Source organism: Asterias rubens, chromosome 6 (genome assembly GCF_902459465.1).
Source record: "Asterias rubens chromosome 6, eAstRub1.3, whole genome shotgun sequence".
NCBI lineage: Eukaryota > Metazoa > Echinodermata > Asteroidea > Forcipulatida > Asteriidae > Asterias > Asterias rubens.
In genome coordinates, this window is record NC_047067.1 from 5346091 (window position 1) to 5373322 (window position 27232).

At 37.2% G+C, this 27232-nt stretch overlaps 1 long non-coding RNA gene across 1 annotated transcript in view; it reads right to left on the minus strand.

Moving 5' to 3' along the window:
* LOC117291911 overlaps positions 1-20995 on the minus strand; it is a 48122-nt gene extending 27127 nt beyond the window's left edge. Inside the window, exons 1-2 of the long non-coding RNA XR_004519220.1 lie at positions 20640-20995; positions 253-317 (exon numbers count right to left, since the gene is read on the minus strand). This is a non-coding gene — a long non-coding RNA (uncharacterized LOC117291911). The remainder of the gene's footprint in view (positions 1-252; positions 318-20639) is intronic.
* Positions 20996-27232: the final 6237 nt, after the last annotated feature.

Below are 27232 nucleotides of genomic sequence, written 5' to 3' on the forward strand. Positions count from 1 at the left end.
CCAGGAACTTGGTTCCTGTTGTTAATGACTTTCTTTCCAGACTCAAGCCAGTGATTGACCATGGTCGGCAATTCTGAATTTCTGGCCAGAAGTGTCAATGCCCCCTGTTCGATACCACCAGAGAGATCTGGCCACTATAGTAAAAGATTCAACTCTTCATTTGTATAACTATTTTACTTTGATTGAGCCTTATTCAGAAAAAGAAAAAAAAATCATCTGAAATGTTTTCTCAGAGAATATAAAGTTGCTTACCAATCCAGAGAGCCTTTACTGAATCTGTTAGTCCGCTCCTCACTTTCTGCATACAAATTCAACCTCTGGAATAAAACAAAAACACAGACATTCAAGGATATTTTAGGAGTAGTTCATCTCCGCAGCAGAGTGTGGGTTCGAATCCTGGTCATGAAACTTGTGCCCTAGAGCAAGGGATTAACTTAACCATAATTGCTTCGTAAAAAGTTGGGAAGGTAGTGCATTCTACTCTAGTGGAATGGGGTAGCCCAAGCCTGTTTCAGCCCCTAGGAGTAAGTGGTAATCTGTCCCTGGTGACAGTTGATCTGGGTCAACAGCCCAAATCAGTTAAGTTTAGCCCTCACCTTACGGGGGCCATCCAGCCTTGTGAGTTGGGTGAAATCCCATTTAAAAAAAACTTGTAAAAACTTTTGTAGGATAATTTATCCACTACGACAGCAGTTGCTGAAAGTGTGAGTTGACACAAAGTACCTACCATTTAAGAAACTGATGAATGATCTGGTAAAACCAACTAATGGGTAAATTCAGCCAGATATGGCACTTTGATACATGCATGCTTATTTTTGTTTTCACAAGTACTAGGCACAAAAGCTTTGCAAATCTTGGACAACAGAGGTTTGATGCAGTATGTTGAGTGTTTTAAAGTGGGTGGATTTCTCAGCTGGCCAGGTCACCAGGCCACTCCATTTAGCCTTTGATTGGATCTCCCACAAGAACCTGCAGAAATCCATTCTCTTTATTTTACTTTTTTAAATGAGAAAAGGTTTTGGCAGCTGTAGATTCCTCCTTTCATTTTATGTAGAACTCTTACTAGATATGTCAGAAGAAAACTGCAGCATGTGATTACCCCCCTCCCCCTAAAAAAAAAAAATTGTACCCTTTACCTATATATCAGAGAAGTTGAGTAAGATACAAATTGGTCTTTACTTTTTTTATATTACAAAGTATATTATTACTATCATTGTAAACAAAACTGATTGAGAAAATATTTGTATTATTGTTAACATACTTTTATTTATAACTGATAATATCAATGCACCAATGCATCACATATTGTTAATTTTTTTCATAATGTAGAAAAGAGTAAATGTCTTGATGTCTCGACCTTAGTAGATTCTTTCTCAAATGCTAACATTAAAAATATACATAACTGAACCTATTGCGATCTTGAATATTACCTTCTTAAAGTAAAAATTTTACCCCACAAAATGGTCAACAGTGTTTGTTTGGGATGTAAAGAGGAAAACTGTGTAATTTCAAGGGATGTTTGTGTGGATCATTCTATCCTACTTTCAAATTATCTATCTAATGCATTTAGTTACAAATGATTTCAAACGCTTTTCAAAGACCAACTCGACTAATCAAAGGCAACGTGTTCCTTAAAGAAATACATCCCCAGTGAATGGAATCACTCAAGCAGTTCATTGACCACAGACAGGCAGAGTTACCTTTCGTAAAGGCCAGAAGTTACATCCCACTAGAAATCTAAGGCACAGATTGACAGAAAATAAACCTAGCCATCTTTTGTTGTCGTTAATAGTGTGTGAATTATTAGATATCTTGCACATGATGCTTTTGGTTGAATGTACTTTGACAGTCTGAAACGACTAACAGCAAATTAAGACTATTTATAGACAAACCATAGGTCACTCATCATCTTGCAATTTGTCGCAGTTCAAGAGGAATGTTAAAAGATATCTTCTCACTCTTTAAATTGTCCTTCATGTCATTGTAGCCCTTTGAACTTGTGTTGGGCAACTTTGTATTAAAATAAATATTTATATATTTCATAACATTCTAGGCATCAGATTAAATTAAAACCTTGGAAGCGTCCAATTTCATAAAGCTTTTGAGTAGGAAAGATTGCTGAGCAAAAAACCCACAATAATAATAGAAAAACAGTAAAACATCATTTTGGCTGGAAACCTGTGTTTGGTAAAAGCATATTTTGAGATTTGTTGTGTTTGCCATTTTTGAAATTGGGTCAAGATGGTATCAACAGACTTTGTCATGTGATGGCGTTATTCTTTATTGTTAAAACAATAACAATAACAAAATCAAAATGAGGCTGAACGGGGAAATAGTCAGCCCTCAGCATCATCAGTATTATTAAATGCACTTTGATACAGGGAACAATACAAAGATGTATGAAAAGCTTGAGAAAGTCCTCGTTCATTTAACACCAGCACTATACACTCTCTTTAAAGACCAACCCAGTTACCAATTTATCAAATTTATCAAATGTTATCCAGTTATGGTCTAGGTTGACCCAAAACCTCACATTCATTCCAGTCTTCAGAGGGGACCTAAACCCTTTCTATTGAAAACAACCGAACATGAGCCAAGGCAAACTTACTGGAGGGCTACCAAGATAGCCTGAAATTATAAATTGTTCCACGTAAACAAGTAGCAGATGGGAACTAAAGGTATCAAGTCCAAGAAAATGTTCCCGAGTGGTCCGTTTATTATTGTGGTGGCTGACGGTTACCTCATAGCAGGGGCCATGATGTCACGACTGCTCTTCCTTTCCTGATGTCATCGTCACCACAGTGTGGAACATTGTTTTTACACGTTTACACATCATACAAGATCTCAATCAAATTTACTTGCAATCCCGGTCCAGCAGCGACTGTTTGTTGACTTGGAAAGATTTCACGGGCTGCTTCTCAACCTTGATCTTTTCCTGGGGATGATTCTCGCAGACTTGATCTCAAGTCATCACAATCCTTACTGTAATTAACTCGTTAAGGGTTAATTTTCATCGGGCGGAGGTACACATCATGTGGGATGCATTCCAGCGTCATACTTAAGTTGGTTTTTTTATTTTTCGTCACTCAAGTTTGCAATGCCAAACCCAACAGCTGTGTTGACAAATCACTGTATGTCTCTGCGGTTGTTGATTGCCCGGAATAAATAAATAAATAAAAAATGGGTGACAAGAAGTTCATTAACGTGTTTAAAGCTATAACAGCAAAGAAACTACGCACATTAAGTGGTAACCCTTTTACAATTTACAAGATTGCGAGACTGATTCCCAGATGGACTTGTGGTGATATTATCTTTGTAAAAACGTATAGGAACTTCACTATGCAAAAGCCATCATGTTTTTTCCTCTCAGTGAGAGATATTTGTTACCTCTCAATGAGAGGGAAACAAAGTATTTTCTTTTCGCTTTTTAGTGTCTCAGTATTTTCTTTCCTTTTCTCTTGTGTGGTGACATTGTCTCTGTAAAAATAAATAGGAACTACACTATGAAAAAGCCATCTCGGTTTTTTCCTCTCACATTTAAGTCAATATATATACAAATTGAGAAGCAGTATTATTTCTTGCTGTTGCAAGGGCACATTACCAATACTAGAATACTCAGCAGAAAAGGTACAATGCCCTTAAAAGTATGTATGGCATCGATGATGCACACCTCACTAGACTGGTACTACAACATCACCGAATGATCAATAGAAAACATTTCAAATTTATCCAGTCAGTTTCCCTTGTGGTCTGAAATAAAAAATTGCACCCCTTAAAGGAACACGTTGCCTTGGATCGGACGAGTTGGTCTATAAAGAGCGTCTGTAACCGTTTTTTTTTTAAATGCATATGGTTGGAAAGATGTTTTAAAAGTAGAATACAATGATCCACACAAGTTTGCCTCGAAATTGCCTGGTGTTCCTTTTACTGTGCGAACAAACACGGTCAGCCATTTATGGAAATTTGACTCCCATAAATAGCCAACTGTGTTAGTCGCCTACGTAAAAGGAAAACCGTGCAATTTCGAGGCATGTTTGTGTGGATCATTGTATTCTACTTTTACAACATCTTTCTACCCACATGCGTTTTATAACAAACGGTTACTAACACTTTTTATAGACTAACTCGACTGATCCAAGGCAACTTGTTCCTTTAAGGTAATCCCCTTTGGTGCCTCTAGAAGGTTGTATCAAAAATTTGGATGTGATCCCTGGCTACTCGACAGTAAACGGTTGTATGGCTTCTGACCGGCACCCCAGAACAAAGATACGCCAACACAGGGCAAGATACATTTGTAGCTCAGTTGGTAGGGCACCTGCACATTAATCTGGACTCCCGGAGGTCGTTGGTTCAAATCCTACTCTAGTCAATTTGTCTTGTTCAACTCATGACCAAACAACACTGATAATTACAAGCATAAATTTGTTGCTCAAACGAATAAACACAATTTATGCCAACTTGTGGGCAGAGCAGTTTATCTAGTAAAAGGAGTTGTGACAGTTTTGGATTGTACAGGCAGAATAATTTGTTTTTAATTGAGGTACAATCCTCTTGTCATTCCACTTGAACTTTTTTAAAATGAGTGGGTGGCACAGACATGTGTGTGTGTCTCTCACACGCCGCTAAATCCACTATGATGCTATTAAGATAGTGACTAAATGTAAACAGGGGGAGCTTAATAGGGGAAATAGTAGCGGCGTTATCGCACAGCAGGTATGCAATATCGGAAAGGAGTCATATTGCAACCTACGTCTTAGGACAAAATGTACTTTCAATTTGTCTCCTCTCTATCTTATCAGAAAAGCGAAACTAAATTCCAGGTTGTTCTTAAAGGAAGGGTTTACCTTGGTAATTTATACAACTCCAAATATTACTGGGCATAAAAACTTACTTGGATAAGAAGCACTGCAGTTGTTGATAATGTAACACATTTTGAGAAATGATTCCCTTCAAACGAATGTGGTTTTAAAAACATTTCAATGTGAGAAATGTTTCTGCATGAAACCTTTCTCAGATTGTGTATTCCATTTATAGATTATTCTTCCTGAATGGACACAACCGCTCAAGATTTTCAGCAATTATCTCAAAAACACGGCCACCTTTTGGAATGAAATTGCACAGGTTAATTTTCAATTCAATTCAATTCAATTTATTATTCACATCATGTCAAAAACATTAAAATTGCCTTCCAGTGTGTATCATAAAAAACACAGAATTTAAAAAATATAAATAATTTTTTGTTGTATGCATCTTCATTTATAGAGGATTAAAACAATAACTGGTCCAAAAACCATAAGTACTTTGCCTTTAAAGGGAAGGTGTTTGGTAATGTTCTTTAACTTACTCCAACCATGTTTTTCTTTTTGTTTTGGAATGGAGATAGACTTCATTCCTCATGTTGGCTGTACAGATTTAAATAGGAGCAAAACAAGATGACTTTCAAGTTATTCATTTGTGAAAACACAAGCACAATGAAAACAAAATTTTCATTTTCCTCTATCCGCAATTGATGAACCCTTTATGTTACAAATCTGCAGTGAACCCAGGAGGTGAAACTTGTCACAGCCGTTTTGTTCCTTAAATGTTTTCATTTTTCAATAACTTGTTTGTCTGTTTCACTTTTGCTTTGCTTTACTCTGTCGTGATACCAACAGCTTAATCTACTGTAACTGTTTTATTAGAAACTACTTTACAAACCTGCAAGCCTTGGAACAGTGCACTTTTTTTTCTTTTTGAAGGAACAGTTTCAATGGATATGAGGATACCAAGGGCAAAGCTTAAATGATAGCGGCAACTGTAAGAACTTTCCAGATCGGAAAGATTGGCCTGCATCCGATTCATAAGTACAGGGTGAAGAAGTTGAATGTAAGCCTAAAAACCCTCCTGAGCGGGACAAATAATAAACATATTTATAACGCGCCTGTAACGGGCAAGGCAGGTTTCCCCCCGAGGTAAGTCGATTCCATCAGAAAACAGGAATCCTATGGGTATATCAAGGCACATCAAGGTGCATGGAGACCATCTGGACCAGAGCAACAGAGCCAACAGCCTTATTAATTTCATGTCTGGCCTGGTATCACAAATTCAGGGCTCGATTTTGGGTGGAAAATCTACAAGATCGTAGTGCTTCTAGCGAGGGGCTGGAGCAGAAATTCTTTTAACAAGACCACAATCAAAAAGAGAACCACTTTCTACACAGTTTAACCACATAAACTGTTTTTAGTTGGAAAATCACTAATAAGAGAAGGTTTATCACATTTCGTAAAAGGTATCCTTCCTCGGTCAACACAAAATTAAAAGATATTCGTCAGCCTCAAAGTCTGAAAAATGTCCAGATCACCAAACTTGTCCGGTCATGAATTTACTGCGCTCCAGTGTTAAATCCAAGTCCTGCAATATGATTGTTACACCTAGGGAATAAAACATAAAATCAAAGATTCCCCTACTCCTCCATCCATCCCAGGGCCCCGCCCCCGCCTGACAACGAACATCATGTATACGCATACTACATGTACAGTGTTAAACGAAGCACCTGGTGTGTTTTGAGCGGATGCTTACGCACACTACTCCTATCATACTGACTGTCTTACGTATGTCATGGGGCTGCTCTATGTTTAGCTTCAGCTGTCCTGTTAATCAAAGCCAGCATGAGGGTATCTTTGCTCCTATCTTTACACGTTTAAAGGGTGAATGAATTAACACGCAGATTTACGCATTGATACATCAAAAGTTGTCTTTAACTCCATAAGGTTTCATCCGAAAATGTTAGATGAAATTCAAGTAATTCAATCAAATTAGGTATTCATACCAAATTTACTGTAAAAAATCTATAAGGTAAAAGGTGGTGGCTCTGAAAAGAGATGGTTATTTGTGCTTTAAATTGTAAAAATGTACAAACATAGCATCCTCGAAAAAAGTATATAAAAAAACTCTTCTAAATTAACAGAATGGTCTAACAATCAGACATACTTCTTAACACAAATATCAGACTGGAGCGATTTCTTGTTTACCCAACAACATTCGAGATGAAGCAACTATGACAAAATCTACAAACCTAGCATCCTCAAATGAAATCCTAAAATATTGGACTGGACTGATTCTAGTTTACCTAAGAGCATTCTGAGATGGTCCCCGTACATTGCTAACTCTCTCGTCAACCATTCCCACGGAGAAGCGATATTTTCTAATATCCTGAATCTAGTGTCTGCGGCAAGGTCAATACCTGGGGGTACTTCTCTATGACCCCCCTGCTTCTTTGTTAGACTAACGACTGGTGTCCCTCGGGGTATAGAAACCTCCTACTATGCGGGGTTCCAACAGACAACGAAAGATCAAGATGATTTCACTTGTCGTCAAAGTAAATTGGTCTGAATTTGATTTTTGTACATGTTGGTAGAGGCTGTTAAAAATAACATGAGTGAAATTTGACTGTTGGAACCTCTATAATTAGTGGAGTGATGAAGTGCAAACTCGTCTGCTCAGAACTATAAGGTCATTAATGGCAAATTCAGGGCCTATATGTAATAAAGAAAAGGTAATTAAATGAAAAATGTGTATAATTTTACAACAAATAATCAATTTTTTTAAAACATTTTACTTAAAAAAAGAATGTTTCTTTTTTCGAAACTAATACTTTGAAGACCACTCTTGATCAATTAAGCCCATTTTCCAGGAGCTCCAATATACAAGCGCAATTTTACAAATTCTATACAAACTTCACTAAGGACCTTATAGTTCTGAGCGAACGAACATTAATTCAGGTTTATCGCAGAGTGATTTTTACAAGAAAAAAAAATTATGTGAGCAAAGGCAAAGTAATTTGGGGCGAGCCAACGATCATGACGAAAACTGGGGGCTGATTACTTCTGGTTACCATGGCGTTAAGGTTTGAGATTAACTGTTGCATGCTGTGCAGGAGAAGGATCTTTGGTCACTCATCACAAACTTAAGAATGTGGGACATAGCTTGGTGGGATGTGTTGGCAAGCAAAGGGTATATAGACCATACAGATAATCCTTATGCCAGACACTGCTTAACTATCACAACAGGTTGATGTTCCGGCATGCAGAAAACCCACTAACAAATAGTTCATCTATGTTTATTTTGGCAACCATTCAAATGAATCCGGTGAAAACCATTTAAGAAAAATAAATCTAAATTTTTAACAATATTTCACAGAGGTGCCTTTGAGCCCCCTTTTAACCCAATTCCAAAAAGTCTATCTATGTTCAATTTGCAAACCATTCAAATGAAACTTGCATGAACCATTTGGAAATTTTCACAATATTCTATAATACTTCACAGAGTGCATTGTTATATTTTGGATCACAGCTATTCGTCTAGATTTAGATGAAGTAAACGCCCTTAGCACACATACAAAAACTAAAATAAAAAGGAAAACTCATCAAATGAAGCTTCACTTAAAGTTTCATTTTAACATTTAGACCATTTCCAAACAAATTTTGAGGCACTTTTTATTTGAACATAATTTGCATAAACATTACCTCAAATCTTGCTGACGTACAGTGCACCTTTAGGGTGAGAATTTATGTTGTTTTTCTGTGGTCACTTTCTACTGTGTTGCTTAGCACATTGGTTTTGTAAGCAATGTTCAAGAGCTCTATGAAATGGGCCCATATTATAGAGAACTCGTTCTAACCATCTCATTTTTACCCAATCCTCCCTTCATCATCCCCTCACCCTCGTCAGAAATTTGTAGAGCTGCTCATCAGCTGAACTATTGCTGACAAAAACACATCACTTCTCTCATGACCAGCAATTTTCTTAGATTTTCTGCTCAACCAAAACAAATTTCTCTAATACTTCCTCTTTGTAAGGAATTCAAAACATTCCTGGTCCTTTTGGGAAAAGCGTACATAATGAATCTTCGGGTGTGATCGGTTTTTTTTCTTTAGTGATGATCCCGCTGCTGCAACCAAAACAAATTAAAAATACATGGATGCCATTTTTAATGTAAAAATGCCTTAGGGAGGTACATGGAAAGACTTTCTTCGGTGACATCTTCCTGAACTCCAAGGCCATGAGATTTTATCATCGTGGAGTGAGGAGATAAGGTCTAGGTGCATTGCATCTACCCATAAAAATACTTTCCAGCCCTCAGGAACTGACAAGGAATTGTAAAGACCAATCTGTATCATGGGCAAGTGCTGCACAATAATTTACACAATATCCCTGACATAAAAGATGAAATAATGAAAATAACTAAAAGCATGGTTTTCCCTGAATCCAGTGAAATATTAGAGTACATGTATGCTACTTAATTTGTGATTTAGCATTGTCAAACCACCTATGGTTGAACTTATGGGGTTGGGTGAACTGTGAATACACCATGTGAGTCTTTAGTTGAGTGACAGCAAGTGCTATTTGAACTTCAAAGTATTTGAAACTCAAAGTTATTTCTGTTCAATCTTATTAAATGTAATATCCAAATTTAAAAATGAGTTGCTGTCTGAAAGCACCTTTTTTTCGTAAAGTCTTTTGAACTGTATTTATTCCACATCTATCAGAGACCTCAAAATTTGAAATATTAAAATTCCCACCACAAATATGGTGTCAAGCACCCGAGCCTTGTTTGATGTAAAATTCAGTGTCCGTGTACGTGACACTTTTTTTCAATACAGTCTTTTGATTCCATTGCGGTACCCTATGTACATTTACCTAATGACCATGGGAGACATAGTGTGACATCTTCAGCTCTCCTGGGCTTAGCCTTTGAATCTTAATGTCTTGTGTCCCAAATCAAAATGCCAACATTCTCTTGAGAATATCCTCAACCTGGTCTTTAGCAATCTTCTTCTACACTCTAGTGATCGCACTTGTATAAGTGTTCAGGTTTTGTAAAACGGGGAACACGTAGTACCTTTCTTACCGATCACAATTAATGATTGAGTACGTTTTAAACTAATTAGTTTGTGTTGTGAATTAGTACTGTTATAATGGAGTGGCATTAGTAGGCCAATGTTGCCTTGCTGTATGATGGGGTCAAATTGGTTTGGTTATAAATAACCCACTTTCAGTGCTGTTTTAAGAACATGGTGTCAGAAGTGGGATTTGAATCCAACGTCGTATTAAAAGTGTGTATAGATCCCTTGCATAATGCGAAATGCTGCTGTTACGCTGAGGTCACGTAAAAGTTTTCTTCGTACCAGGAACAGCTATTGACCAATGAGCTGCCTCCTCTTGCCTCAGTGAGGGGGCTGTTTGATAGTGTGAGGTCACACGCAAGGGGTCTACTGATTGTAAATGCGCCGCGAACAAATCTCACAACAGAAAACGCACAGTGTCATTCAAAAATGCACACCACTGACCCTTAAGTAATCTTTATCAAATTACTGTTCTTAGTCCACTTAAGACACTTTGATTTTCTTATTGTTCAGGAGACGCTTAGCTCACAAGGGAAAGAAAAAGGCACTGAAGAACGAGTGGTTAGTGGCCGTGTATGAATGGTGGAAGCAAGCAAGTGTGAGATGTGAAGTCTTAAGGAGTGCTCATGGAAAGTGGATACAGACTGACTTTTATCGTGTGCGTAAATGACTTTAATTGCTTGTGATATTGCATCTGTATGACCGTGAATGCAGTGGAATACTACAGTGCAACACACATGGTTAGGTGATCGCAACTAATACATGTTTTAAAATGTCACGATCTAAAAATGCCTCTTGCCGTTTTTATTTCGCCATTAGGACTGAGAGGGATGATCATAAATTATGTCATTGACACTTAATGGATTGCAAAAGACTCACAATCTCAAGGACCTTATTGTAATGTAAACAAATATTACAGATTTGTTGTGGAATGTTAAATTGTTTGGACGTCTTCCATTATTGCCGAATTATTAAACTACACTCATTTTGTTTACATTTCAAAGAAAAGATAAACACTTGGGGAAAAATTAATATATTTGTCTTGGCATTTGTTGTCAAATTGTATTTAACAAAACCTTTTAATTGATTTGTCATCAAATTAAGATGTTTTCTGCATGAAACTTACTGTTTTTGTGAAGATAGGCCCTCCTATATGATTTTTTTCTGCACTATTATTTGTCAACTTGAATTCAGCAAAGCCTGTGAATTGATTTGTCATCAAGTTTAGAAGTTTTCTGAATGAAACTTATTGTTTTTGTACACTCCCCAGATACTATATTTTTTTCTGCACTAAATTTAGACTCCCGTAGACTCCATTGCTGCAAGAGGTGTTCAGACTTTTTTTTTTCAAGTAGTCAGTATTTATAACACAAACAGATTAATCTCTACTGGTACCAATTCAAGATTCTAAACTGCATACCTTCAACAAATCCCTCTCCATAGGCCAAATGTTAAAATTCTTTTCTTCCTTTTTCGTTGTTGGCTCTGACTCCCGACGACGCGGTGGGAAACACACTTATACCTGAGTTTATACAAGTTGACAAGTTTTGCTAGTCTCCAAAGCATGCCAAATCGAGTGGAAAAGCTTAACGCGAGGGCAAAGAAACTGGAGTGATGAAACAAGTATAGAGTTTCTGAACAAACTAGGGGTTTTGTAGATGCCCTGAAGCCATGAATTAACAAGACTTGTGAAATGGAAAAAAAAAGGGGGAAAAAACCCAGTCTGAATGAATCTGTACTTTTTTTTATTATGGTTACTTTTTACCATTTCATTTTTAACAAAAGAGTTGATCAGTTAACAAGCCATATATTTCCTTGCTTTAAGAACATATCGTTAGCAGCTAGAAGTAACTGAAATGCCAGAAGTATAAAATGGCATCAACCAATACACATCACAGAAGCCTTTAGTAAAAGATGAATGGGATAAGTTTTCCCATAGAACAGTGTAAACAATAAAGCATTCAAGGCTTATTCCGCATCTATTTTCCAACCTGAAGTGATCCTTTGCGCACACGCACAAACCAATCCTTAGCATAACATCAAAATCATCAACAAACCTTGCCCTACTATGAAGTAAAAACGAGAGAAGAAAAAAGTGACTTTAGGTTTTAAGCATGCACACTACGTTTTTACTAGGGAAAATATTTCATGAAAAAAAAAACTCCACCAAATCAGCCCAGTGTTGTCTGCTTGCAAAGAACCTTCAGGCCTTTAGACCTGCGTATGTCTAAAGCGATCAATTAAATTGATACAGTTCAACCGTCATAAGAAAAGCTTCCGCATAATACAGTCTTAGTCCTCACAAGGGGGTTTGGATTTGGGACACACAGCATTTTATGTTCTTTCTTCGGTTGAAAAGCATTTTCACACGCGAGAAGAAAAAAAAGTATATAGGGGATGAAAACAAATCTTGAGACGACCATAGATTGGCCTAGATTGCCCGTGCATCGCACAATAAGATAGAGATTTACTTGGGACAAGAGGTACAACTCACAAGGGTTTGTTAAAAGATTAATATCCTTCCCACACCATGGTTACCCATCCGGCTTCTTCTAAAATGCACGTTCTACATGTTTTTCTCTGTGTACTCTCCTAGGTACACTCAACGATTCAAGGACTCTGTCTTGGAGATATCTTTACAATGAATTTTGTTTTCCATCAGCAAGGTAAGATTATCTAAGAACTGGTTGCAACCTGCCTGTGTACCAATTAAATTTCCTGACAAAAATACTATCCATATTACAGATAAGGAGCAGTGAATAATGAGCTTGTAAGTTTCTCTTGTGGACTGTAAAACACTTCTTTTTTTGTTTATTATGAGAAACAACAATAAATAAAACCGCTCATTCTCAAAGAGTTTTCTGAACACTATCATGCAATTATGGCCTACAGCAAAAAATCTCAATTCCCAATGAACCATTTATTTGTTACCAGTGATTTCATACAAACAACATAGCATGAAGGCATGAACAGGCACAACATGATTTTCAGCATAGGACTGAGATCAAGAAATCTAGGCACGGGAATTTTTTCTCAGATTTGATAAATGGCACATATAAAATATATAGACTACCAAGCAACCCCCCAAATCACCAAACAGAATTTTTATTTAAAGATATCCAGTTAACTGAAGTTCAGACAGTTACAAATGATCCTTGCTTTTCTCTATAACTAACAGAGGTACAATAAATTAGTATTCTAATCAGAGCAGAAGAAAAATAGCGATTGCCTCTGAAAGCAAGAAGTCACCTCCAAGAAAAATACTTCACATCATTGACTCGGCAAGCAACAAAAATAAAGACAAGATAAAAAACGATTTGATTTTTCTCAAGTCTTTCTAACTCAGAGAGCAGAGGGCAAACATTTAGCTTTGATTCGTGAGGATACTCTTCATTCCAGACGCCAAGGAGCTCCGCCAAGAAGCTCTGCCGTCGAGCGTAGCACCTTAGGGGTATACATGTACACTCAATTAATAAGGAACATCTTGTCGATCAATATAACAAACCGTGGCCCCATTATAGTCCCTACACTGACTCTATATAATCATCTACCCTGTTGATCAATACAAGAAAGGGTGAACGGTTACACTGTGTTCCTTTCGCCCCGCTCTCTCATTCCCTGTGCCGTTTTCTCTTCCCTCCCGACCGACCGCCATCTCTTAAGTTGCTGAATTTTCAGCGGAATCCCCCCTGAAGCAAAAACAATTATTGGAGAGTTATGATTGTGACACGGTCCTGGAATAAATCCATACTAGCGGGCATGTTGAATCCGGGATGATACAAACTGCAGCAGTCGGAGCATAAAGGAAGAAAATGAGAAAGAGTAACCACTCTGTGTTTATCCCTATCCAGAATTATGACAACTTCTACCCACAAAAAATTTACTGAAATACCGACATCTAAAAGGGTAGACTTATCAGTGGTTAAACCATTTGTTGGGAGTTATAACTCCTTGCATCCATTTGATGGTGAGAAACAAGGAGGGTATCATTTCTAAGAATTAAAAGCTGGATTCCAGTCGCAAATCAATGTACCACCACAAGGCAATTGGAATTCTGATACAGGGTTGCGCATACACTCAATCATGGTCTCCTGCAACTCCCTGTGGAAATTTAAATAAAATTACGACTCAGGAGCTGAGTTTGACTTTTGGTTCTACTCCATTGGGTTGAAAGCAATTCAGGCCGGCGGGTGAAGATAAGATATTACAATTAAATGCTTTCATAATGTCCAGTCGAAACCATTAAGAGAATGATTTAGTACTGAGGTATCGATACTGATGGAATTGGAAGACAGGTTGGAATATTCATTTCAAATTCATTGTTAAGGTACCAATTTTAACATTAAGCCGGCAATTTGTTTAAGGAAAACAAAATTGAGGAAAATATTAAAATTTGTGACAAGACCATGTTATTTAGAGCATGTGATCATAGTGCTGCGCTTGATCATGTTCGAAAACTAATGCATTGCAAAGTTGACTATTTTTATTTTCTTAATTTGATGTCAAAAAGGTTATAGCTTGATGACAAACATGTTAAAGACATTAACCTGGCAAATTTAAGGTTTTGCCCTGAAACACCTCACATAAGTTTCTGTCATGGGGTGGTCGGGGGGGGGGGGGACTTAAAAACAAAAATCCACCATCTATGGCCGGATCTGAAGAGTGGAACTTTACAGTACTTCTCTTCAAAAGATGCTCACATAAACTACAAAAGATTTTTTCCCGATTGTCCTAACAATATAAAAGAATCCACTGATTATCCCATCCCCCAAGTCAAAGATACAGAGACTCTCTGGGCCAGGTCTTTTTAGCAAAGGTGCTATGGACTCTGAGCCACCCTTAGTGCACATCACCCAACAGACTTGGCATAAGGACCCTCGATCGCCAAGGACTCCTTGAATGTCTGTGACTCCCTGTAAAGACAACCCGGCAAGTGAGCTTCTCAAGAGCTAAAATCACTACCCAAAGACAGCTAATGCATTTGTGGTTACATTTCGCTTACAGACTCTCACCCCTGGTTGTCTGACTCGCAAAATAGAAGGCATTTTCGCCGGTTTCTATCGATCGGGTGGTCTTTTTTCGTCTCTTCCGGTTCGGATTTCGTGGGGGGAAGGGGGCATAACGGTAACATAGAGAAGGTTTTTTTTTTTTTGCTTCCTCTGAAGGGAATGGGTAGTGTGCACAAGGCCACACTGTTCAGGAATAATTGACCCAACAATTTCTACTTAAACCTCAGGGAAAGTAAATAATGGAGTTTTTCAGGGGTTCAATCGAGCTCTAAATCTGCCTCAAGAATCCAAATTGAAACAGCACATAAACCTAAGTAGACTTTGTTTTAGTCCTCACGAAAGAGAGCAAAGATGTATTTTGTTGTGGGGTTTGTGGGGCAGGAATTCAACTGTTTGACTATCTGTGCCTGTTTATATCTTAAATTTGGTTGTTCATGACAATCAATTGATTGCATTCAACTAATCATCCCACAAATTAGTTTCAATTATATTTTTTTGTATGCGAGGAGGGTTTTTAAATCATGTTCCACCTTTGTCACTAATCAAATCATGTACAATGATATACAAATCTCCACTTATCTTACTTTCAAAGAATATTTAAAAAAAATACCTGAATGTTTTGGAGCATTCACAAAGCAAGTTATAAACACAAAAACTTATTGAAAACATTTGTTAGTGCATGACATTTCTCATCCTTTAAATCGTGTGCCATATTCTGAGATGTTGTAAATTATCTGTGTCAAAAACTGAATGATTCTTTTCCTGTGTGAGTCTGTTTCCAACATACATCAAGACACTCTTGTAAGTACACTCTCTTGATCTTAGAGAAGTATTTGATGAAGGGGTCCAAAAGCACTCAGGGCTTGGCAGATAAAAAGTGACAGTGATGGTTATTTATCTCCTTCATTCTGTCCAAGATGTGCAGTTGCCAAAAATGGCTGATTTGACTTGCTAAAAAGACTAAGATTTAATTTAATAGGATGAAATGACCATTTGTATTTCATTAGACTATTTATCAGAAACCAAAGGTTTTTTTTTTTCATAACGATTTATTTCTAAACTTTATAAATAAATATTCTGTGTAAATAATGAAAGATACAAAATTAAAGAGAAAAATGAAATGGCTAAGTTGACTTGATTAAAACAAAGTTAGATTGAGGATGACAGAATTTTTGACACTTGTAATAACTTCATTAGACTATTCATTAGAGATGGACAGAAGGTTATTGAGAAGTGACCTTTGCAACGGTTTGCTTCAAATCTTTAGAATCGATCATTTAAAGGCAGTGGACATTATTGGTAATTGCTCAAAATAATTATTAGCATAAGACCTTACTTGATAACAAGTAATGGGGAGCTGTTGATAGTATGAAATAACGTAGTTTTTGAGAAAGAAGAATTTTTCCAGGAATTTTATTTTGAGACCTCAGATTTAGATTTTGAGGTCTCGAAATCAAGCATCTGAAAGCGCACAACTTCGTGTGACCAGGGTTTTTTCGACGACCAATTGAGTTCAAATTTTCACAGGTTTTGTTATTTTATGCATTTGTTGAGATACACCAAGTGATAAGACTGGTCTTTGACAATAACCAATAGTGTCCAGTGTCTTTAACTGAATAAAGTGTGACGACATTGTACTCCAACAAATTTAGTAACATGTTAATTTACAATTTTAAAATAAACAATTTATGTTCATTTGTATATAGTTTGAAATACAGTTTGTTTGCAGCAATAGTTAAATGCATATTATTTTAATATTTCATATCAATAGCTCCCCTTGAGTTTTACATCCATTTAAAAAATAAAATTACAAAACGCAACTCAACCTTTTCATGACTGTCTTTACTTCATGAAACGGGAAGTGATGACAAGAAAACGAGTGAATGAACTTTTTCTTCTGAACAATTAACGAACCTGCGGGCATTTTAGGACAGTTTGATATAAAAGAGCTTGTCTAAATGGTTGGGATCGCCGAGGCTATCCATTACGGCAGAGTGGGAGGAAGGAAAAGCTCATAAAAACGTAATTGCGATAATAATTTCAGCCTTGAAACAATACGCATAAATTAGTCAGAGCATCTCTTTAACCGAGGAGAGAGTTTGAGCTGATGTTTTCTTAAGACATTGATGTCAAGGAGGTAAATGTAATTGCTACTGGGATTGGAAATTAATAAATGCTCATACTACGGAGGATAAAGGTTAAGACAATCGATGGTTTCTATTTAAAGATTCAAAAAAGATTGTATTGTATTGCCAGCTTTACAAACTCTTTCAATATCAACTTTTTACGTAAAAAATTATATTCCTGGCAGATGACTGATACACATTACAGTATTTTAACAACTGATCTTAAGGTCTGTCCTCCCATTTTCTTCCAACTCTACCCCCAACATTCCTTGACAGTTTAATTAATAATAATAAAAAAATAATAATAAAAAGTTTTTAGTATCTGCTTTGTTGGTGCCTAACTATTACAACAAAAAGTAGAATTAACTTGCTCAATTCCATTGCCAATTAAGTCCTAATAAAATGTACATAACTTTCATGTAGGCCTATGTGTTGGGGAACTTTTTGTAGCACGAAACACAATGTCCACAGATTTACATTAAACATACACAGTTTGAAGATAATGACGGTAGAAGGCTTCCCTTGAAATATTACTTGCTGAGGTGCTGCAGTTTTTTTAGAAATAAGTAAAACAATTTCACAAAAATGCTAACATATTTTTTGTGACTTGAAGGGGATGAAACACAGTGACATTTTACAATATTTTGTAATTTGTTTTGCCTTTTTCACAAGGAATATATATAATTGAAAAAGTGTGATCACAAAATTTAATTGGACTTTGTACACATGTAGCCCCCCCCCCCCCCACAATTCAGTGAAGTGGATTTATAATAAATCCAAACTGATTGTATCAAGTTTATATATCTAATCGCATTGCTAATCGGACAATCAGATATAATGCAGAGAGCTTCTCCTTCCCTTTCTACTAAACCTTTTGCTATTCCATAAGACATTCAACTCACATCAACCCAGCTCTTGTGTTGAGAAAGTGTAGGACGAACGCCAAAGAAGAAAGATTAAAGGCACTGGACACTATCGGTAACTACTCAGAACAACTGTTAGCTTAAAAACTTGGTAATGAGCAATGGATATCTGTTGATATGTTAAAACATTGTGACAAACTGCTCCCTCTGAAGTAACGCAGAACACAAATTTGTATGGACAAGATTTTTGTCCTTTCATTATGAAGCTTGCAACTTTCATTCTCTTGCACCTTTGATGACCAATTTAGTCAAAATTCTCACAGGTTTATTATTTTAAGCATATGTTGGGATACACCAAGTGAGAGCACTGGTTTTTGACTACCAAAGGTGTCCAGTGCTTTTAAAAGTCACCATAGGTTATAGCAAGCAGGATGTTACAATTGAAATAAACAAAACCATGGTGGAAGTTACAAGTGCGTCAGTGACAAAGCAAATCAAATCGAAAGGATGTCTTTGTTCTCCATGTGAATACATGACAAATTACACGATTTTAGCAAACAATGAATTCAGTTCCTTCCAGATAATTAACTGTTCCATTAGCCTCAAGGTAGGTTTGAAAACCATGAGCTTTCAAAAAGTACATTGCCACCCTGTCAGATAATCTGCTTTCACGAAAAAGAAAAAGAAAAAACTCTCCAATGGCTGAAGCAGAGGGTCAGGGCTGTATGGTAAGGAAACAAAGGTGAGCGCCAGCTTGCTCAATGGTACCAGGCAGAAGCAGAAGCGACTCTGAGGAAGACTTCAAAAGAGCAAAAACCACGTAAACAACCTCTCAAAGATGCCCCAAATGAGTTGACAAGGCCCCAGTAAGTCAAGAGATCCCACAACAAAAGAATTCTTTACAATGAACTTAATGCTCATTTTCAGCTAGTGTCCCCAGCCCCATGTCACAATATACTAAAGAAAGTTTGGGGGAAGTCTTTCTTAGGAGTGAACCAATCGCCACACTGATCATAATCAGACCACAGTGCCTGGGAGCTTGCTTAAGAGTTTTACAGTTTGGTGAGAGCTCAAGCAACCATACAGCCAATTCTTCAGAAAAAAATCAGTCTTTTGTTGTCATTTTCTCAGTTGAATGCGCAAATGGGCTCCAGTAATCATGGTAAAATGTCCCGAGGTATGTGATGACATGCACAAATGTATAAATATCTTTTGAGTAGTGGTGGAACCAGTTGTTTGACAACTTGACGTTCCTCCAAATCCTGACATTTATTTAACTAAAGCTAAAAGCCTGTTTTCCATATTCACTTTAGAGTGTATAGGGCTAGATTTTACAGGAACCAATGCTTGCTCTTTTCAAGTTTTACTTTTTGCTCCACTTTTGATGTTGTAGAGCAGTGGTTTATACATTACACACTTAAAAAAGTCTTTCAAGATTTGTGGATACTAAGTAGTTGAAAGCCTCAGGATAATCTTAGTTAATTGGCTGCTTTGCAGGAAGGTCTTACTACAGAGTAAACTTCTGAAATGTTTGCTTAAGATAAAGGTAAACAACATACATGTAGTTCACAATGTGCAGCAGACTTCAACAGATTTCAGATTGAGTAAGATAGCCCCCTCCATTTTAAAAGCTTTTTAGCGCGGTCCCTTCTGTTGAAATGCATTCATAGAATGCCCAATCCTAGGTTTCAGTTTTCTTTGAGATCCTAGATTACTTGTACAAGCGCACCGTTAAAATTTGGATCAGTTTTAACATACCGAGTGTTTAAATATCACAATGACAAGATAACTTCCAAGAAAGTCCTGTTTCTTAAATTACAACTCATGTTATCAACAGTCATCAAGCAAACACCACCCCAATATGAAAAATGTGGTGAGCCATCTTTTTCTTCCTTACAAGTGCTGGTTCATAGTAGAACATTACCACATGCACTACTCTCAGAACTTCAAGAGATACAAATTTGTCTTACAAAATTGTACAAAACTGAGGTCATTTTAATACTGCCTGATTGAAACCTCCAAAATGAAGTAAATTGAATGCTGAAAGATTCCTGCCTCTGGTAACTTTTACATTCCTTCTTGTCATTGTTGTGATGAGCTTGCAAAAAAATGCTCTAAATGTTTCAGAGCTAAGATCTGAAATACACCAATTATTTTCACGTTGACAATAATGCTGTTTATGAGAAAACCTACCTTGTGCCATACATGTAATCACAGGAATTAAAAAGAAACATACATGTCAAAAACAAAAACAACTGCTGTCATTTTTCAATTTGTTGTATCCACTTCGTCAAAGTGACCAGTTAAAAGCACAACAGGGGAGACTGGTATTTGACTGCTACAAGTATCTCAGTTCATGGGAGCAATTCTATTGTTTAATATGTACAAAAAACTGTCATTCCTTTGGCCTTGCAGCCTTGGAATTTCTTCATTTAGAGGGCGAAGCCATTTTGATTTTGCATAGGGCACTTTCATTAGAAAATCTCAAAGTCTTATGGACAACTTTTGATGGGGCTCCAAGGCTAGGAACAGGAGCAACAGAGGCAACATCCTCCTCAGTGGCCTTTGTGTAATTCCAGATCTGGTCATGGATTTGAAACTGATCAGAAAAATAAGTTGAATAGTTTTGCCCAATCAGTGTTCAATCAAAACCATTCACAACAAATTTGAGTTTTAGAAAAAAAAGAAGAAAAAAAAAATGAATTAGCAGATGGGGTAAATACTTTCTACATGCTCTCTATAAAACCAAACACTTACCTGACAATAGTTGTACCTTTGGCTTCAACAGAGAAGAAAGTCTTCAGAGTGAAATCCAGCAGTGAAGAAAACCGAGGTCTAGATCAATCGATCGATGAGACAGAGCACTCCTTACTTAACCCTCGCTACGGAGTGACTGAGTGACTTACAGTAATACCACCGGTAAGAAAGACTTTCCAGCGTACATCTGTAATGCTTCAATGGGTACACACACATGTATACACACACACACAGAGCTAGGCACTATGACTGAGGATGTACGGCAACACTTTCTGTGTCCAGGGACATTGCCCGTTTGTGTCAAAGATGAAAGGGGGGATGGTTACTGAGTTACACACGATGTACGTCATCAGATTCAGAAGAGGAGTAGTGGGATGAACTGTAAATCTCAGGGGAGCACTTTGTGGAAGGGGAGGGGGGGGATTATTTTGTTGAGGGCATTGGGAGGTGACAAAGATAGTCCGTCTTGGGGATGGTATTAAGGATAGATACCTACAATTGATTGGGGTTGCTGAGCCATAGGGTCATGCTGAGTTGTGGTATAACAATGGCCTGGCCCCAGCAGTCTCCTTTGATTGTATGACAATGATTGTGTGATGTTTGAGATTTGCTCGAGAACGGATGTCTGCCACAAAACCTGTGGAGTATCCAGTAAATAAATCCAATAAGGATTAGAAGACAAAAGATGCCGCAGTATTCATCCTCTCAATGTGGGACAAGGATTTTCTTTTTTCTGGTTCTTTACTTCTCTTTCCAAATTATTCTAAATGAAGAGGATGATATGAAAGTGAATGTTTCATAACCCAAACAGGACTGGCCAACAGAGGGCACCATTAATTTCACACAATAGCAAATCAGATCATGCGTAGTGACTGCGCGCTGAGATTCTCATGAACATGACAATTTCAGAGGCATAAAATGCCTACAACAAATTTAAATAATTCAAACTTATCATTGAATATGAAAAATAATAAATTGATATTCATTTATCAAGGGAACAAGTTGTCCATCAGTAATTTTTGGGCCAGTGGCCTTACAGGACTAATTCAGTGTGTTGTCAGGCTCTTTCAAGGTAGTTGGTAAAGGGTGGGAAAATGTGGATCACTTTCTAAATAATTACAAAGTGCCCCATGGATTTGTCGTGAAATGATGTGATTTTCAAGAGAGATCAACCTTTGAATAGATAGATCATAGGGCTTTCTTAGTGGACAAAATTGTCAAACTATTCTTGCTCGTCACATGATGATGATTGTGCCCATTCAATTGTACTATGCCTTTCTTACTCCTGCCAATAGGTGGCGCTCTAATCAGGCATGATGGTCCATGGAAAAAAGTAGGAACATTACACAGCCAATAAAGGATGATCTCAATATTTTAACTATTACCTTTTTATGGCCAAATAGACATCGTTGATACCGGTTAATAACCATTTTACTATAAAAATTTGCATTTAATAATGAATAACTCGAGTCAAAAATGCACCCAGCCGCGCGGCTTTTTCAGCCGAGAGTCAAAAACGGCTTATCTATTATAATGACCCCTTGACGCCAGTGACGATTTTCCCCTAATTGGGTTTGAACACAGTTCTCCAGCTATGGCAAACTGAGGGCGTGATTTTCCACATCAAATAGCCGCCACTGACGTCACAATTCCTTTGTCGCGCGGGTTTGTTTGACCCAGCGTTTTTCAGAAATTTGGCTTGGAGCGTTCTGGAGAAAAACCCATTTTTACCATGTTTTAATGTGAGGTAAGAGACTCGTTATATTTTTTTAATGTTTCCTATGGACTACAGCTATTAGAAAACTGTAATTTATCTATATATTTGAGATCATCCTTTATTTGCTGTTTAAGGGTTGACCTGTAGACTCGATGTTAAAAGAGAGCCATACACTCAGCTGAACAAGATGGGCTAACTAAGAAAAACAAGTTTTTACACTCAGCTGAACAAGATGGGCTAACTAAGAAAAACAAGTTTTATAGTGTCCAGTGTTTTTTCTTAAACACACTTTTTAAGATTACTTTCCTTTTATACCCATAGATAAAATAGTGCTCTGAAAAAGCTGTGTTAATTAATGGGGCTACTTAAATACTTTACTTTTACGCTTTCTCTCCACGTCAAAAAACTTCAAACAACTGCAACATCCAGTAACTGGGGCTCTGTACTCATTTAACAAAAATTACATTTGCATTTTTGTACTTACTAGGTGTACACTACGATACGCAATATGCATTTTTAGTTACTATAATGCAATATGTAAAAAGAAATTAAGTGCAGAGCCGGCCCCATCAGTTACTTTGGGTCTAGTTTTTGAATGTTACACTCACAGTTACACTACAATGAACATTCTAATCTACAAGACCTCTGTGCGTTGTAATAACAATCATAGGACCAACAAGCCTATACGAACCAGCTGTAGAGATCTCAAAGTAATATTAAACAGCATAGTCATACATGTCATAGTCATATTAACATCTAGTCATTTTTTTTTTCTGATAGCATTTTGTGTCCGATCTGCACTGCATCAACAATCAAGCACCCTTGGCCTAACGTCCTCACGTATAACCCTTAAAAGGATTCTGCCGAGCATGCCGAGTGTAACCGTAGACGTAAATGTAAACGTTAACGTAATAAACGTATTCATAAACTTACAAAATAATTTGTTATTGTTGGATCATTGGTATTGGTACTTTCTAGAAACTAAAGGCTCATTGGCTGCCCTCCAAAACTTCAGTCCTATTTTTCAGTCCATCTGCAGCATGGACGGAGGAAGGAAAAGGCATTTTGAAGGGGAAAACGAAAACAATTTCCACTTCTTCAGGAGTTTGGCAAACGTTTTCAAACTAGGCCTCTAATAAATAAAAGTAAAACGGCATAAAAAATGGCGCAGTGCCAGTCAAGTCAGTGGTCAACCACGGACGGAGAGAATGTACATGATTGATAAGAAACCGGCTTACCGGGTTTGAGTTTTTCCCGAAACATGTGTTGGTTACTTTGGCGGCTCCAACCTACTCCGTTCATGCAGTTAAATACCTACGACTGAAAAGGTGACAGATTTTCCGCATGAACCACCCAGCAGACCAGGCTGAACTCAGCACTAAATTTGGTGCTAGCACCAAATTTGTTGCTGGCGAGAAATTTGGTGCTGGCACCAAATTTCAAAAAAACCTGTCAACACACCGTCATGACGAAGCAACGGCGGCGCGATAACAACCGTTACAGGCAGTAAGAGGTACTACGGTATGTTAAATGTTTTCAAAGTAAAATCGATAACCTTCAGACTTTTCTTCGAAGAAATCATCCTTAGATCCCAAACCATCATACCTAGGCGCCCCTAATGAATAGATTGGCTAATTAGCTCAGCCCAACTAATTAAACATTTGCATAATATAGCCTGTACGCACATTCTATATACGAAAAAAGCGCAAGTATCGAATAGTACCAATTTTAATTTGAAATGTTTTCAAAGTAAAATCAATAAATCTTAAGATTTTTTTTCGCAGATGTCTTCCCTAGATCCCAAACCATCATACATAGGCGCCCCTAATGAATAGATTGGCTAATTAGCTCAGCCCAACTAATTAAACATTTGCATAATATAGCCTGTATGCACATTCTACATACGAAAAAAGCGCGAGTATCGAATAGTACAAATTTTAATTTGAAATGTTTTCAAAGTAAAATCAATAAATCTTAAGATTTTTCTTCACAGATATCTTCCTTAGATCCCAAACCATCATACCTAGGCGCCCCTAATGAATAGATTGCCTAATTAGCTCAGCCCAACTAATTAAACATTTGCATAGTATAGCCCGTATAACGCACATTCTACATACGAAAAAGCGTGCAAGTATCGAATAGTACCAATTATAATTTGAAATGTTTTCAAAGTAAAATCATTAAATCTTCAGATTTTTCTTCACAGATGTCTTCCTTAGATCCCAAACCATCATACCTAGGCGCCCCTAATGAATACTTTGCCTAATTAGCTCAGCCCAACTAATTAAACATTTGCATAAAATAGCCCGTATAACGCACATTCTACATACGAAAAAGCGCGCAAGTAGCGAATAGTACCAATTATAATTTGAAATGTTTTCAAAGTAAAATCATTAAATCTTCAGATTTTTCTTCACAGATGTCTTCCTTAGATCCCAAACCATCATACCTAGGCGCCACTAATGAATAGATTGGCTAATTAGCTCAGCCCAACTAATTAAACATTTGCATAATATAGCCTGTACGCACATTCTATATACGAAAAAAGCGCAAGTATCGAGTAGTACCAATTTTAATTTGAAATGTTTTCAAAGTAAAATCAATAAATCTTAAGATTTTTTTTCGCAGATGTCTTCCCTAGATCCCAAACCATCATACATAGGCGCCCCTAATGAATAGATTGGCTAATTAGCTCAGCCCAACTAATTAAACATTTGCATAATATAGCCTGTATGCACATTCTACATACGAAAAAAGCGCGAGTATCGAATAGTACCAATTTTAATTTGAAATGTTTTCAAAGGAAAATCGATAAATCTTAAGATTTTTCTTCACAGATATCTTCCGTAGATCCCAAACCATCATACCTAGGCGCCCCTAATGAATACTTTGCCTAATTAGCTCAGCCCAACTAATTAAACATTTGCATACCATAGCGCCCTCTTGTGATCAACCTTCGTCATTTTGCCTACGAAGCAACGGCGGCGCGATAACAACCGTTACAGGCAGTAAGAGGTACTACGTAAATGTTTTCAAAGTAAAATCAATAAATCTTAGATTTTTCTTCACAGATGTCTTCCTTAGATCCCAAACCATCATACCTAGGCGCCCCTAATGAATACTTGCCTAATTAGCTCAGCCCAACTAATTAAACATTTGCATAAAATAGCCCGTATAACGCACATTCTACATACGAAAAAGCGCGCAAGTAGCGAATAGTACCAATTATAATTTGAAATGTTTTCAAAGTAAAATCATTAAATCTTCAGATTTTTCTTCACAGATGTCTTCCTTAGATCCCAAACCATCATACCTAGGCGCCACTAATGAATAGATTGGCTAATTAGCTCAGCCCAACTAATTAAACATTTGCATAATATAGCCCGTATAACGCACATTCTACATACGAAAAAGCGCGCAAGTATCGAATAGTACCAATTGTAATTTGAAATGTTTTCAAAGTAAAATCAATAAATCTTAAGATTTTTTTTTACAGATGTCTTCCTTAGATCAGAAACCATCATACCTAGGCGCCCCTAATGAATAGATTGGCTAATTAGCTCAGCCCAACTAATTAAACATTTGCATAATACAGCCCGTTTGCGCATTTTGCGTCCAAAAAGTAAGTGTACGAAACCATTAAATAAAGTTTTTTTCTTCACAGATGCCTTCCTTATATCACAAACCATCGTGCCCAGACCAAACAATTATCCACTTGGCCCGAATAATCAAACTTTACATAATAAAGACCCATAACTATAAGAGTGATTAACAAACGTCAACCGCTATAGAAACAACAATAAACACTTCGATTTATCTCGGTGGCATATGAACTGCCTTTTATTTAAACTTTTTCTGTAATTTTACATAGATTGTAATAACTTTAACTGTTGTCCCAATTGCAAAGTTACTCAAAACCATGTGTCTCTTCACTCTATGTTATCCCCGTGCCAGCTATATCTTGGCAGTATGAGACTTAGAGTCACTATGCAAGCAGTTTATGAACAAGGAGTCATAATGAACTTGAAAAACAATACCACAGTTTTAACATCACATTCTACAGAAAAGGGACTTAACAAACATTGTATGCACATTGAAATATATTTCTTTCTCTTTGGAACCAAGTTCAACACTGATTTTTTACATAGATATTAAACTGATCAGAAATTCAAAAGCATTTCACAGTGACATCATTATAAACGTTACTAATCCAGTGCCTGCTCACTATGTTGTGTTGACTATTAGACTATTATGAAGAACTAAAAGCCCGGTCCCACAGGCCCCGATAACGAGAACGACAAGAACGATAAAAATACACGCACTCGATTGGTTGAAATGCTCCACGCAGAATACGCCCACGCCATTCAACCAATCGAGCGCATGCATTTTATCGTTCTGGTTGTCGTTCTCTTTGTCGGGGCCTGTGTGACCGGGCCTTTAGTCCATCCTTCATATTTTAGTAAATACTTAAAGTACCGGGGTAAGGCTAGACGTGGATGCAACATGCTTCGCTGAACCATTTCTCATTGGAGCAAGTCCGAACATCTCTCCTGTCATAGTACCGCACTGTAAGCTCCTCTTTGTCTACTACCAAATCACCAGACCCGTCGCCGCCGTTCGTGACAGCAAGAATACGATACGAATGAGTCCATGTCACACACCACGGGTCTGTGGTGTAAAGTCGCTCAAATAAAAAGAAATAAAACAAAGAGCGTTATTATCACAAAATAGTTTTCAACAAAGCACGCTGAAACTGGCCAAAGAGTCCGTATTTTGTTTTATCAAGATCATTTTCTATACAAAAAATGGTCAGCCTCTCTATGAGGAAAGATGTTTTAACGCACACACGGTGTAGACCTTACTTGTTTTCTACTAA